Raw genomic sequence first — 12,602 nt, 5'->3', positions numbered from 1 at the left:
CAAACCCAGAGGTGGTTTAAGGGTGGACAAAGCAGATCTTAGAGGGTGGTGACCAGGAGGTCTTTGGGAGAAACTGCAAAACTAACAAAGTAATTGTCCACAAAAGTTAAAGCTACTTTGTCTGCATTTATTGCATTTACATTTTAAAAAATTGTTGTGTGCGGAAATCTGGCAGTGAACTGAAATTGGCAAACTGTGGTCTCCAGGCCACATCTGGCCCGCGGCCCATTTTTGTAATTGTCTGTGAACAACATTGAAAAAGTATTGTTAAAAAAGAAGAATATGCTGCAGAAATCCTGACCCCTGTTCTGGGTAATGTGGTGAGTGAGCATGTAGCCTCTGCGTCTGGTCTGCTAGGTTCTTACCCTGGCTGAGCAGTTTCAGGGTGAGACCTGAGGCCAGTTCCAAACTCCCTGTACCTCTCTGCCACCATTTGAAAACTGAGAAGAATAATCATAATAATACCTAACTTATAGCGTTATGCAGAGTAAATGAGTAAATATTTACAAGACCTTTAGAATAGTGCCTGATCTAAGAATGTTAGAGTTATGTCAAATTACTTACAATTTCAGACGTTTACATTTATAACTGAATATATGAATATATATTATGTATCGGTAAATATGTATTAATACATATATTTAATATATATGAAGGTTTTCTTTTTATGCCTGTAATTGTCCACAAAATGTACTTTTGGATAATACCATTTAAAGGAAAGCTATAAGGTGATGATTTGGGAAGGAAAGAGTTATTTCTTTATAAAGGAAATTTTCAACGCACACATACACACACACATGACTCTTAAAGACTCTTGTAGCAGGACATAACTGTATTTGGATGTGGTCAGACATAAAACCAGTAGCTCATACTAAGCCAAATGATATGAATTTAACATTGTCCTAAATGTTATTCCCTCCTTTAAAAGCAAAATTTGCTTTCTAAAACTAGATGGGGACATACATAGGGTAGCAATAGTGATCTTTCAAAATTGGATTTGAAACATAGATGTTTTGATGCCACATAGATGCCATTTTGAATGCTCATAGTTCTTATTCAGTGGAATAGTACAAATGAATATCTAAGTACGCGCTAAAATCTACATGGATACAATTATACTCCTCTACATGATTATGTTTTGTACAGAAACCATCCCAGTTTTAATCTCTCCAGTCTCTTGTTCTCTCTTTCCTCTCATATTTACATAAGCTTGTATACACACCATACACAAAGTCTTCGAGAGCATGTGAAGAGAAAAATATATAGGCACAATCTATATTTATCTGTAACCATATTTTACATCAAATACTGTGTACAAAAAAAAATCACCCTTGTGATATTTTTATCGGAAATAAAATCTAGGGTTGAAAAAGTGTATCTTACTGACTTTATGGTACTTCATTTAACACCTACAGTATAAAGTCCCATTTGGAAAAGATCTTTCTGAAAGAGGGGTTATCTCATCAATCAAGGGCTTCCTGTGTATGTATTGTAAATAATAAATGGATGCCACATGTGTGGCTGGAGGAACAGGGAAAAAAACTCTATTGGCATGCTGAGGAAATAGAGCTAAAATAACTTCTCCTACCAACCCAGTTCATTCCACTCCGCAAAAACTGGGCAAGCCAAATTCATCCATATTGATTTGAGGTTTTATCAGCAGGGACTTTTTGAGCAAGACTCTTTTAGTTACATTTTCCATTTGACATTTCTCATTAGACTCAACGTGCTCGCTGTGTAGAAGTCTTTTCATGTAATTCAAAACTGAGCTCATCAAGCAACCTTTCCAACAGAAAGAAACAGTAGACCCATTTGCTTCTTGAAGAAGTAAATTTATACACACGCAGAATTTGTTTTGTTGTTGGTTTGTTTTTTTTTTTTTTTAAGAGAGCTCATGCACTGAGGAAAAGGGGCAGAGGGGGAGAGAGAAATCTTAAGCAGACTCCAAACTCAGTGTAGAGCCTGACGCAGGGCTCTGTCTCATGACCCTGAGATCATGACCTGAGCTGAAATCAAGAGTCACTTAACTGACTGAGCCCCCCAGGTCCCCTGTAAATTTCTATATTTAGACATCGTATATCAACCCAGAGTCCTTGCTTCCTCCTCATTCTTTTTTTTTTTTTTTGAACTTAAGATTTTTGTTTGTTTTTGTTTTTCATCAGTCACAAAGAAAGGTAATGTTTCCCTGTCAGAGCAGTATGGAAGTACCATGAAGCACTGATTGTGAGGAATGCGTCTGCTGTCTGTTTAAGAGAGTATAAAGCCCTCGGTAGGCTTTTGGAGTAAACCTCATTCTGTTCTCTTGACTCCAGAAATCAGATCTGTTTGCGACTCTAGGTGATTCTTGTTTTTCTGGAGCTCTCCATGTCCATAGGATGAGGAATAAATCACAAAGTGGCTCTTACATGTTGAGATGAATTTGAAGTGTCAGGTTGTATGTTATGCTCATCTTCCTGTTTTATGCCCTTCTGACTCCTACCTTTTCCTCCAAGCCATCCCCATAGTTGTTGTGTTATACTCATAATAAGTATTAGAAGAGAAGCAATGGTAAACTGGGAAATCTAACTCCTTAAAGAGAGGGAGTATTTTAAAAACTTACTTTAATGCCAAAGACAAGTTTTCTGTTTACAGCCATTCCCCGCCCCCCCGCCCCGTTAATAGGCCTGTGTACGCTGATCCTGCCTCTTGGTGATCCAGGGGTAGGCATATGATCCAAACTAGGCCAACTAGGTTCTTGGTTCTGGAAATCTGAAACACAGACTGGAATGGGCAGGAGGCCAGGACTCCTTAGAGCCATGCTAGGAGTCAATTAACTCATTAGAGAGAACTTCTGTGTACTTATTGAGACTCTAGGGATGTATTGGTGTCTATCTTTCTCCAGGCTTAACTGTTCAACAGTTTCTTTGGTTTCAATAAATGACCACTCTTTTGCTTAAATTACTCAGAATTGATTTCTGTTGCTTGAAACCAAAACAGATATACTTACCTTTTACCAACTGGTTGTACATACAAGATAACCAATTTACAATTTATTTTAATGTGTGTATGTTGGGAATGGGAAGAAAGGAATAATTAGGTAAATATTGAAGAACTGAAAATGATTGTATGGTTAAAGTTGTAATCGCTTTCTTGGAACTGGATCTGTTATGGCTACCGAGCTCTACAGATCAAAATGAAAATATTTTCCAGGTATAATTTGCGGAAATTTATGATGACTTTCCTGTGAACTAGATGGAGTTCAGCTTTTAGCATTCTGGATCATTCTGAATCAGTAATCCCCAGCCCACCAATTGAGGTGGCTCTCGGTGCTGTATGTAAGTTAACCCAGGCTCAGAATCCTGTATAAGCAAGCACAGGGGTGTGAGAGAGGGATATAAATTAGGGTAGACCTCACGCAGCCATCAGTGAAACCTAGTGTTTTTTTGTTAAGGAGTTTATTTTGCACATGCGCTTGTTAGTTGTTCATTTCCTTCCCTTCCGTTGTACTAATTTATGAGATGTGATTGTATGAAATACTCTTATGGTAAGATCTCTAGTTTATTCAGCTGTGTCCCTAGTGCCAAGTGATTCTTGGCACACGGGGTTTTTTACAATGAATGTTTGTTGAGTAAATGAGTGTGTATATGTGTGTGTGTGTATGTCTGTGTTTATATATATGTATATATATATAAATATTTGTGTGTGTGTGTATACATATATAAAACAAATCATCTCACCTCAGTTGATATATTACTTGAGGTCCTAAAAGTTTTATGAAAACAGAATTTTTCTTAGTTGAATCAAATTTTAAGTATGTTAACATCAAGTGTTATGTTATTTCAGAGAGTTTTGTTATGATTCCTTTTATGACGGAAATAATCGTCTCCAGTGAGTACTTTTGGTAGTTTGGGTTGTCACGTCACAGCTTTGTTTACATCAGAGTACAGGGGTAAATACTTCTTATTAAACAACATAACTTACCTGAAGGTGATTTAGCTGCCTAGGCTCAGGTTTGCACTTGCCAAGATTTAAAAGCAGGGGGTGGGGGAGGTAAAGGAGAGACCCACCTGGGAGGGGAGGGGCCTCTGGGGGATTTATTGATCAATCAGCAATCTACCGCACAAGCCAGATTGTCGGGGCCCCAGAATTTCTTTCATTTCTCATCGTAATGTGTTTGTAGACGCTGCAGAGCATGTGTTATCATTAAAACAAGTGTTAAGACTTAAAGCAAAAGGGAAAGAATTTTAACATTAGTTAGTGGGTATTTTCACATGTAAAATCTAACTGCCACACTTCATTACATCTATCAGATTTGACTATTTGTGTTTTACATAAGTTGGGTTCCTATTTATTTTATTTTCTTCCAGAATAAAAACGAACGTCCTAATTGTGAAACCTGCATTTCTTTTGGAATCCCTCATAAAAATGAAGGTAGTCGTCACATGTGTTTTACTTCAAAAAATATGTTTAAAATCATGGCAGCCTCCTTAATAAGGAGAGGCTAATTGAGCCCAGTGGTTTATAAATACCACTGTGCAGATATTTTGAGAGGCAATTTTAATTATCACAATATCCATTGAGATTAAAAATGGGAAATTCTTTTTAGGGAAATGGAAATGTGACCTATTTCCAGAAAAACGTCAGAATGTACAGTTTTCCTGCCTCCTGTAGGAGCATGAGCTTTTGGAATCCTTTTACAGGGAGCTCATTTATTCCTTTTAAACATTCTTTTTTTTTTTTAAAGCTTTTGATTTCATGCCCAAAGCCGATTAACGATCTCTGTGAAAGGATGAGTCACCCTGAGTGATGGTGCCACACGGACTGTGACCTAGAGATTGCTTTAATGACACATTGAGACTCATTTTAGAGATGGACCTTGTCGCTTTTGAAGGATGGGGGGTAGAAGGTTCCTTTGTGACTGGGCTGAGTTTGTATAATCTTTCATATTCCTGCACTGAAAATTAAATTAAGATAAAAGAGCAACCTTTGCAAAGATCATTTTTATCATGTGCAAATTTAGTGATTGTCTTAGTTTCCTGGGGCTTCTGTAACAAAGTGGCCCAAACTGGGTGGCTTACAGTGACAGAAATTTAGGCGGGAAGTCCAAAGTGGAGGCGGGAAGTCCGAAGTCAAGGTGAGGGTGCAGTTTGTTCCTCCTGAGGGCTCTGAGGGAGAGTCTTTTCCGTTCCTCTCTCCTAGCTTCTGGTTGTTGCTGGGAGTCCTTGGTGGGTTTCGGTGTGCCTCTGCGGAACTCTGTCATCATTCTCCCTGTGTCTTCCTACTGTCTTTTAAGGACACTGGCCATTCTGCCTTAAGAGCCCACCCTACTCCAGTGTGACGTCATCTTACCTAAGTACCTTGTTTCCAAAAAAGATCACGACGTAATGTTCTGGGGCTTAGGACTTCAGCTGATCTTTTGAAAGGACAAAACTCAACACACAACACTAATTATATGTAATAATTTCTTAAAGAAGTGAGGTATTTATGTTTTATCTATTACGGGAGTAAAATTGCTTGAGGCCCTGGAGTCCTGGGGTGCGGGGTGAGTATCTCGTCTCTGGCCCACTTTAGGGGTTTTCCACAGAAAGAATGGAGGTTCTTAACATACTACACGTACCTCCTTTAAGTGAAGTTGGCCCTACCATGGACTTCCTGGAATCCTAGACACGGATACTGCACAGGGCATTAGAGGACATCTAGTCCTGTGCTTTTCAAAGCAATGAGTCCCTTATCAAGCTTTTGGGGCACTTCATTGTTAAACAGAGGAAGGCTGAGCTGTTTTCCTGGATGCAGGGGTGAAGATGGTAGAGCCCAGTGTGCATCTGTTCCTTCAACTTATAACTGGCACCTCCGCAGGCCTTGCATCCGAATCAGCTGAAAATTGTTTTAGCAATTGAGGTTGCTGGGTCCTCTGCCCTCCTCGACCCACGAAATCAATTTCATAGGCAGCGGATTGTGAGTAAGGGCTGTGCGCACACATCCCAGGTGATTCCTGATGCTCACCAAGGCCTAACGACCTTTTTCCTAAAAACTTCACAGAGCACAGCTACTACCCCCTCTGTGATCCCCTTGGAGATAGAGGCACTTGGAAACAGAGCAGCCGAAGGTTGAGGGCAGACAAGGTGGCTTGGCCCACCCGCACCCCACGCCCCTCGCCTCCAGCCCCTTTGCAGGTTCTATACAAGAGGCAGCTCTTTATTTTGTGGTGGAGTAGGGGAGAAACTGCACCTCTGAACCCTTCCAAACATTTCCCACACATTACTTATCAACAAAAGGTATTTATTTCTTGATTTTTGAGGGTGAAAAATAAATCTGTTACTCGTGTTTTCACCTAATAGAATGCTGTATTCTCCAGGGTCAGCATTTAGGCATCTTGTAAAAATCGATCTCCAAAAGCTAATGGTTACATTGGGGAGGTGAGGATTTTGGTTCTCAGCCTTTTCTTTTAACTAATGGCTCAATAACAGGACTGAAATCATTTGGGACCTAAAGGAATTTCCAATGATGAAGGAGCATCTTAATAAGAAATGAGTGGGATAGTGCTGCAACCCTGAAATCTTGGCACTTTTCAGCCTTGTAAACCTGCCTGAGTTCATGAAAGCAGCCTTTGTAACTCGTTTGACACCATGTGCGAGAGAGAGCCCAGATTTCTCATGAACCGAAGTGACCGCGGTGATACATCTGATCGTGTGAGGTGACACACACCAGGCCTTGGAACAGCCTGGAAATGGAGGTCCCTTTAAGCATTTAGGATTGAACCTTGGGCAGGCAAAGTCAAAGGAACTCCTTTATTCCCCCCCGCCTTTTTGGTTGGTTGTTCGAGGTGTGCAGTGCAGATTGGAAGTGAATGAGAGAAGGAGGCTGTGTCCACTAAGTATGGTGTAACGTGAGTTTGTAGCAGAAGGTAAAATAGGACAGTTCTATCAAACCTCATGACCTTCAACAGTTGGAATCCTCTTGGAGTCCTACTGGGTTGTGTGGGTACTGTTTTAGGGCTCGTCAGTGAATGTCTCCATGCACATTTGTTCTTCTGCAAGTATGTGGGTTGAAAGCTCTTTTGCCTTTCTTGCTTTGGAGGTGTGGCCCAGTGGTCTCACAGAATAGGGGCCAATTTGAAGATTCAACACTGTGCTGGGTTGTGGTAGCTACTCACATGTCTGTCTCTAAAGAAGCGGTTGCTATCATAGGGTCTGCACAAAAGCTAGAGGGAAAGGTTTTCTTTTTGTCGTCCCACCTGATGCAAAGAAAGCTCACTTTCCTGATAATAGTGCCACCTGACACCCTCTCAGAGATGGATGATCCACTTGATGACCCATTTGTGACAAAGGGAACAGAGCTGCCACGTGTTCTGGGATGCTCATGTCAGCCCAGTGAGTTCTCATGGAAAGCAGACTTCTCATGGGAAGCAATGCCGGCTGCGTGATTTATGGAGCTCCTTATTCAAACGGCAGGAAACAGTTGTCACTGAAGGAATGAAAATATAAAGCTTTTCCTTTTCTTCCCTGGTTTTTCTCTCGACGAGTCATGCTCTGTTTGATTTGCTATAGCCCATCATTTTAAGTAAAGAAAAAATAAAATTTTACATTATTTGCATGAATTTGACCATTTCTATTGTGCCTGTCGGTTTTAATTGTAAATTTATGAGCATTTAACTCCAATATGGAGTCATTGAAATTACACAACTCACATTTGGTAGCTCATGTATGCATCTGTCTTTCATCTTTGCCCGAATAGTGGAATTGGTGCACGGTACTAACACATTTGTTATTATTTCACTTTTTGATTCACCTGCGTTGTACTAACATTTTCCATCTGCACTTACTTACTGGGGAGTAAGGAAGAATTGAAAGGAAAAAGAGCTGTAGGCTGTTATACCTTTCACTTTCTGGGCCATCATTTTCAACATAAGTGGTTTGGTGAATACAGAGGAGTAACCTGGGTATGGAGATACCAACAGCCTTCCTTGGGAGGTCTGATTTCCTGGAGTACCTTTGTATTCTTTCTGTGTGTGCAGCACATTCTGAGTAGAAGAGAAAGCATGGCCTCTCTGAAGTGTCGGTGCCCCTGCTTAATCAAATTGTGGGCTCAACACACTTACATGAAACTCGCTTTGAGCATCACTGAACTCCTGTCCATTACGAGTCTGCTGGAATCCCACGCTCCTAGAGCTTGCCCGTGTTGCGTGTGAACAGGGAAGCATGCGTAATGCCCATACCTCCTCTGCTCACGTACCTGCCCCGTTGTCCCGTGAGAGCTCACTTACAAAACCAGTTCAGAGATAAAACTGTGAAGAATTTCAAGATGGTGACAGTAGAGCTTTAAGCCAAAGGTGGGGTCCTTCCGAGAGCAAGGATTTCTGTGACTGCACAGGTCACACATCCATGAAGTTGGCTGTGAGGGGAAATGAACCTCAAAGAGTGTTTGGTAAGCATGAAACAAAGACCATAACTTTAGGAGACCTGAAGTGACCACTGTTTAGAATTAAGACCAGGACACGTCCTAGCGCAGGTGACGTTCAGGTCTCAGCTCCAATGTCTCCACCTCAGGGGGGTTTTCTGTGGCCATTCAGTCTAAAGCAACCCTCCAACATCCTTCTTCTTATGACAATGTTTCTTCAACTTCACCTATCCCTAGAGCCTCTGACTGGAAAGTCTTGAGGGAAGGCTGAGAGTTTGCTTTTCTAATGAGTGCCCAGCTGATGCTGGCACTGCTGACTCCCAGACGACACTGTGAGGAGAACTGCTCTATTTCATTACTCTGCTTTATTTTTCCTTGAGTATATATCTGGAAATGGTCTTTGTATTTATTTACTTGTTTATTGTCTGTTTCCATCACATGCAATTAAGTTCAATAAGAGCAGAAATTTAGTCTGTTATGTTCACTACTATACCCTTAGAGCTTGGCATATGTCTAACCTGTAATAGGTACTCAGTAATATTTATTGAATTAAGACATGAATATGTGACCAGGGAGTTTAGTGGGTGAGAGGTTATTAGATGGTGGTGATTGGGATAGGGTTGGGCCAAAGAAATACTTGTCCCTATGCCCAGATAGGAGGTATTGCTAGTCACATTTGCTTCTAGGCAAATAAAATGCAAAGTTGCAAATCTAGGGGTAGGGAGCAGTAATCCTGAAATATGATGTTAGGGAACCAACTGGATAATTTAAATGGTGGGGATAAAAGGGACTCTATAATTTCCTTTCAGGCTTGGGTATTTGGCCACGGCTATAACAGAATGATATGCAAGGGTCCCTTTGTCCATGGGTGGATTCTAGAGTCTCCAGAGCTCTGCATGAGATGGATCCCTGCATGGCTTTTGGTCTACCAGAAGCAAATATTCAGGCTAGACCACATATTATAACCTCCCCAGTGCTACTGCCTATGTGTTTATGAACTGAGATGAGCAAGGTGATTTTCTATGATAATTCCTTGAAGAATGACCAGGGCTTTATCTGACGCCCTTTCTGGAGGCTGGCATACTCGGACTCTGCAGCCCCAGGAAAAGCTGGAGACTTCCAGGGTTGGTGAGCTCGTGACACCCTGTGCTTAAACATAGAATCCTTGAGCCACTGAGCTGTGTCAGCTCTTCATCTCTTAGCAGTTGTCCAGCAATTTGGTCAGCTTGACCTGATCCTCTGCTTTCTCTACATTTTTTTCTTTAAAAAAATAGATTTTTGTGTCATCCTCAAATACCCCTTTGAGCTGTCTTCCAAATATCTTTGGTAGAAGCAGGTTCTGAGGAGATGAGTTCCTGTGAAACTCCTAGAAACAAAAGGTAGCAATTATTTTATGAGTCAGTTTCAAGGAGGAGGAAGAACCGAGACTCCAAAGTAGACACCTGAGTCTTGCTGGAGCAAGAGTGGGCCTAGCACTTGGCCACAGAGCAGGTCAAGGTCTGCGCGATCTGGGGAAGCCCTTTAGCCTCTTGGGAAGAAGTTCACATTCATGGTTTTCAATCCCTGGTGTGTTAGACTTACTTCTGCCTCCAACCTCTAGCGGTTCCTAGTCATTGTGTCTAGGGAAGGGTGTGTTACTCAGCTTGGACTTTGTAACAGGCTACCACAGACTTGGTGCCTTTTACACTAGACATTTGTTTACCCCTCAGTTCTGGAGGCTTGAAGACTAAGGTGAAGGTGTCAGCAGGGTTCACCGTCTATCTGTTCCCTGTATCGCACATGGTCTTACTTCTGTGCTTGTCTGTGCCCTAACCTTCTCTTAAAAGGATGCCAGTCATGTTGGATTAGGGTCGACTTGACCAAATTTAACCTTAATTACCTTTTTAAAGACCCACTCTCTAAATGCAGTCATCTGAGGCACTGGGGGTTAGGACTTCGACATAGGAATTTGGAGGCGACACAATTCGTCTTGTAACAGGTAGAACTCAGGGAAGCTGTATTTCCAGCCCTGTCTCCAGGTAATTTTGATATAGTTAGGCTTAGAGCCAGTGTTTTATAGCCGCTGCAAACACCTGCTAGATCTGCAGCCCTGTCCACTGGCACTATTCTCATTTTTCTCCTTTGCAAATGAGACCTTCTCTGCCAAGCCAACTGATTTTCAATGGGATTGTAACAAATATACCCCGGAAGGACTTGGTAACTCAATACTTGACTGCCTGCAAATATAATCTGGGTTCATCTGTGGCTGGACTTTTGGGTGTCAACCCAGAGACATTTCATTTCCAATCACATATGTTCTCAAAAGCAAAGCAGGTTTGGTATTTGCAGGAAAATGTGAATCTGAAGACAGATTATGAGTGAAGCTTAGGGTGCTGGAAAATGGATCAGATGTAGACCTAATTGCCTATAAGTTATTTTCTGTGGCTGCAATTTGGTCTGCTCTCCAAAAATCCTCATAAAATCTTAAACTTCAGGTTATATCCCCCTGTCCCCTAAGGAGCAGTGCAACACTAACAAGCATTTGCCTGAAAAGTCAATCTTCAGTATATATTTCTCTCAAATAAGCCCTTCCTTTCTGCCAGCTGTCAAAACTGTCTGTATGAAATGCAGATAACTCATCTATAGTGGGAGACATTTTCTCTATATGTGTGTTTTTTGGGGTGAGGAGTATGGGGTGAGGTGGGTTTAACTTTAAGAACATACTTTACTTGTCATTTCTTGAGTTTATGAAGTGATAAATTTTTCTACGTGGAGATAGTTATTTTCATTAGAATTTTGTGGGGAAGAGCATTCTTGAATTGTACCTTCTCTGTCTCAGGGTAGTAAAAATGATACATTTTCTTGATTGATCCTGCTATATTAACAGCAGTGGCACCAATACCACAACCTAAATATCTTAATTCACTATTTGTGTGGGAAATTAAGGTTCAGCCATCCTCAATTTTGAATTTAGGCGGAAAGGAGGCTTAGGAACATGGGCTTTCCCATCCGTCCAGAGGGTTTGGAAAAGTTTGGGGGTGTTTTTTCATGTTCACAACATCTGGGGACATTCCTGGAATTTAATGGTGGGAAGCAGAGAAGTGAGACATCCCTACAATATGCAGAACAGTTTCACGCAACAAGAACTGATGCACCAAAAATTGCTTTTAACAACCCTTTTGAGAGGCACTTATGGATATCATAGGATGAACTTTAGTAACAGCAAAGATGGTATGAAAATTGGTGTGGTGCCTCCCTTCAGCCCTTTCAGCACAGAAGGTGGGCCATATGGAAAGATGGCTTGACTTATTCTACCTACATTGTTTGGGAGGTGAGCCAGAGCAGGATAAGTCAGCAGATCTTGGCCGTGCTTCCCAGAAGGGGGTCCTGCCTGATCTGCATTTCCTGCAGGACCTGCAAGCCAAGGCTGTGGCCCTGAACTTTAGTGCTGCTGGACTAGGGGAGAGGTGAGGCCACCCACATGTACATGCATCCCACTCAAAGAGAAATATGGTCCCATGAAGGCAAGTCAGAGGGACAAGAAGTTTGGCATTGGGTAGAGTGAGGAGCAGAAGTTCCAGAACTTCCCTAGAAGGTCACAAGAGTTGACAAGGTTGGAATAAAGTGCTTGAATGGAATATTGAAGAATGATTCTTCCTTCTATTTTGAACTTCATCTTGTATAAATTCGTATAATTTCATGACTTCCTCAGTTCTTCAGCATTGTCCTCAAAGGGTAGGTCTTTTCTCTGACTCCATTAAAAAAAAAAAAAAGAATTTCTCCTGCAATGGACATTTTCCTACCTTTCATATAAAATAAATTTTTAGTTTAATTCCACACATTGTTACCTTTGACCAAAGAGTTAATGAGACTAAATTTGTTTCTTTTCTTTTTTTTTTTTTAAGATTTTATTTATTTATTCGACAGAGATAGAGACAGCCAGTGAGAGAGGGAACACAAGCAGGGGGGAGTGGGAGAGGAAGAAGCAGGCTCCTAGCAGAGGAGCCTGGTGTGGGGCTTGATCCCAGAACGCCGGGATCTCGTCCTGAGCTGAAGGCAGACGCTCAACCGCTGTGCCACCCAGGCGCCCCCTAAATTTGTTTCTTAATTCACTTTGTTTCTGTTAAACTTATTGCACCTGACCATTTAAAGCAACAATTGTTTTTGCAAGCGTCCTCTGTTCATTGATCATAATAGGACACTCCAAATAAATTTTGAAAAGAATCCTTGCTGCATGACAGAGTTGA

The sequence above is a fragment of the Ailuropoda melanoleuca genome, chromosome 17 (genome assembly GCF_002007445.2).
Source record: "Ailuropoda melanoleuca isolate Jingjing chromosome 17, ASM200744v2, whole genome shotgun sequence".
Lineage (NCBI taxonomy): Eukaryota > Metazoa > Chordata > Mammalia > Carnivora > Ursidae > Ailuropoda > Ailuropoda melanoleuca.
The sequence above is the reverse complement of the archived record's forward strand: the minus strand, read 5'-3'. Positions refer to the sequence as shown.